Genomic DNA, 3,735 nt, shown 5'->3' on the forward strand with positions numbered 1-3,735 from the left:
ATTATGATAGTTACTGTCATAGACACACACAGGTAAACACACATAGAAGTGCCTCCAATTTTCATAGAGAAAATTTCCAAATCATTCTTCCAGTTTACATAAGTATAAAACCAGTATTTCTAGCCTCTGTTTGCCACCCTAGAGGAGGGCAGAAACATTCCCCAATAGGAGTTTTAGGAGAAGGAAGCACAAACCCTTGGCTTCTGCCTTCTAATTCATAGTCTGACTCCTAACAAGGGATTTTTCAAGTTTGCTGTGAGCTTCAGCCATCCCTGCAGCCCAGCTCTTCCCCAGGAAAGAATTGTCACCACACAATTGCTTCTGTAAGTGAGACAAATAAATTTGTTCTCCTGAAATCACGATATACAAAAGGGTGTGTGTGTCGGAGTATGTGTAAGCGTTTAACTTTCCTACAAGAAGCTAACACAGCTTTAAGTATTCATTCAATGACTTCTTAATTTGTAGTTATCTAAGAAATAACAGACTTTCTTTAACTTTCTCTGATACTATTTTTAAGTAATTCCAAAACAAGTGTCATACACATGTGAATACTGCGGTGAAGCTACTTTCTTGTGTATGTAATTTCTGCAGAATCATTTTGAGGTAAAATTTCTCATTTGCATAAAGATACCTTGATGAAGTTCAAGGAAGAGATTTTAAGCTAACTGATATTCAACTTACATGATTGTGATTCACTTTTTTAAATGATAGGCTTATGTATTTTCAAAATTTCATGTTTAAGGTAAAACATTGTATTTTGTATTGCATGTGGTAGGGGTAATGATCTGCTATAAAATAAAATTATAGATCCTTCACTCTAGTTTCGTATGGCCAGCCATCCTTAACTCAAATAGCCTTTTCTACAACTTGTGATGGAATGGGACTTCTTAGCTGCCACCCAATTATAAGCAAGATTTATGCCGAGATGCTGGCTCCAACCCTCAGGCCCAATTCAAAGTTCCCCATATCTGTAAAACATAACATAAAGATCATTTGTCTTCAGCACACACTGTTATTTGTCCATGATGTCAAGGTCCTAGAAAATTTGACATTCATTTAACAAAATCTCTCTTTTGAAAACAAGCCAATAAATACTGCACATAGACATATTATTGTGTACAGACATTAGATATAATGAATGTCCTACTGTATTATAACAATAACCATGATTGGTCAGAAGGAAAATATTGATACAAGTACCCCAAATCACTATACCACACATCCAGTGTCAACAAAATTTTTCGTCTTCACCCTTTACCTGACCCCTGAGGACTTCAGTTTTATCAAGCCCTCTTAAAGATGCAGCAACTCAGACTTAGCAGGGCGAAGCCAGAGGCAAGACCAGTATTCAAGTCAAGATTTGGCTAGCGCCAAATGTGCTCGTGTTCTGGGCATGACATCACTAGAAGTGCCAGTGACAGATTCACTACCTACTATGGTGGCTTTGTTTTGTTTTGATTTTTCTGTGGTACAGAGGATCAAACCCCATGCCTCGCACATGCTCAGCAAGTGTTCAAACACCAATCTCTAGCCGCAGGCTCACAGTGGTATCCTTAGTCAATATTTTCTCTGAAGTCACATTTTATGCTACTTAATATTTATGAAGTAGAAAACAGAAAGTGTGAGACAATACAAATGGAAAATTGCATTATTCCTACCTTGTTCTCACAAGAATTTAATTCCAGAGCAATTTATTCTGAATTTAAAATCTGGTTACAGGAACTAGCTATTCTGTTTTGGACATGGAAAAAGATTGATTAAATGGACAATGTCTTATTCAGTTGAGGTCAGGTAGTGCTGACACACACATGGAAGAAAGAATTAAACACGTACAGAGAAAAATGAAACACAATGTATAACTAGAGACTGATGAGGAGAAGGCCAAATGCAGGCAAGATAATCTGTTGAGTCACACTTGACATTTATACCAAGCACCTACCATGCCTGATGCTGTGACAAATATTAAGCAAACAACATTGACTAAGAAAATGTGTGCTCCTCACAGTCATGGAGTTAACCAGTCAATTAGGAACACCCAAAAGCGGACAGCAACTCAGTGCTGTGTGTTGTAGCTGTGAAAGTATAGGGCTCTGGGGGAATAGAAAAGTGTTACACACAGCCAGAGGCCTGGCGCAGAGCCCTACCAAAGGGTAAGTGATGCTACAAGTCCAGAAAGGTTAGAGAACAAAGAAGATAACTTTGTTTTTTGTTGTTGTTTTGTTTTGTTTGTTTGTTTATTTTCCAAAAGCACTGTTTTCATTTATACAGAGTCCTACCCACATGGGTGGCAGGAGTGGAAAGGTTCTGCTTTCAGTCCAAGGGCCTCCATGATATTGGTCTATTGTTAGAAAATACACAGGCAAGTGGCATCACGGATTTGGTAAACTAATGACAATGTTTAGTCTCTCTCCGCTAGAGTAACAAGGTGAGCATCAATCTCTGCTGCCATAAGAGTCCTGAATTTAGGATTGTCAACTGTGGCTACTCTAACTTCTATTTCTGAAGGTTTAAAATCAATTGAAAGGACAATAGACAGGCATGTAATTGCAGTTTCCACTGTCTGTTCAAATGTCCAATCAAATTTCTTCACTTTTTTTCAAGGAAGCTAGTTGACTCAGTTTGTTTCACACCTGCTACAGTGGCTTTAAACCCACAGTAGTAGCCTGCAGGGTCACACTTGTACACGTAGGGGCCTTGCTCCTCATCAATAGCAATTACAGTAATACAACAACCAAGTGGCCTCATTTCAGCATTCTGTGTATAAACTTGAAAAATACCAGCAATTCTTTTACACAGAATATCCACAGAAATCTCATAGCCGTACTTGTGTTTCCAATTAGCTGCCTCATACCGTGCCTCTGACCTGGGATCTGCTGTTGGCTGTCATTTCGGTCATCACACAGCCAATGTTTTCAGTTATCTTGAATAAGTGAGTCACTGTACTGCAATCCAATAATTTATCAAGTACTTTCTTCTGTATGACAATTACTGCACAGTCTTTTCCTCTGGCAGCTACCAATGTAAGGCCACCCTGGTTAATAGCATTAAAAGTATATTCTACTTTGTAAAGCTGACCCTCAGGTGAAAAAATGATAATGTGGTGGTCAAACCCAGTGCTGGACCCATGGGACATGTTGGTGTACCCACTACTTCAAGCAGTCTTTGGGTCCCTAGATTCCCATTCTAGGCTACTGAGGAAGATAACTTTGAATCAAAGCACAGCAATAGACTCGCGCAAGAGAATTCATTGGGGAAAAGGGTGCTAGGTAGTTAATTTTTAATTCTAATCATTTATCCTTCTGCTAGGACCACTCTTCCTTGATTAAGTTGACTTAGTTTACAGTGAGCCTCACCATCAAGTAGTAGCAGCACCATGACTTCAAAAATGAAGTCGTGTCTGACTGGCTGTATTTTATTTTATAATTTATTTTTTATGTATTTGATACAGGGTGTCACTATGCAGATTGGACTCTTAGTGGTCCTCCTGTCTTCAGCCTTCCCAATGCTGGGATTACAGGATTACAGGCCACCACTCCTTGTCTCATTGGTCAGCTCAGTGCACCTGGGGGCAGAGCCAGCACAGCCTGTGGTGCCAGGGATCAAACACTGGGCCCTGAACTTGCCTAAGTAGGCATTTAGTCTGCTGAGCTATCTCACCAGCCCTTGGTTGTATTTTAAATGGAGACCAAATGGTGTTGTTATGGTGCATGCCTGTGATCACAGCAGTGGGGAGGT

General features: G+C 39.7%; 1 pseudogene; it reads right to left on the reverse strand.

Moving 5' to 3' along the window:
- Nucleotides 1-2,398: 2,398 nt before the first annotated feature.
- LOC101568534 lies at nucleotides 2,399-3,133 on the reverse strand (annotated as a pseudogene).
- Between the last annotated feature and the right edge of the window lie 602 nt (nucleotides 3,134-3,735).

The sequence above is a fragment of the Octodon degus genome, unplaced genomic scaffold, assembly GCF_000260255.1.
Source record: "Octodon degus isolate 3935 unplaced genomic scaffold, OctDeg1.0 scaffold00032, whole genome shotgun sequence".
Lineage (NCBI taxonomy): Eukaryota > Metazoa > Chordata > Mammalia > Rodentia > Octodontidae > Octodon > Octodon degus.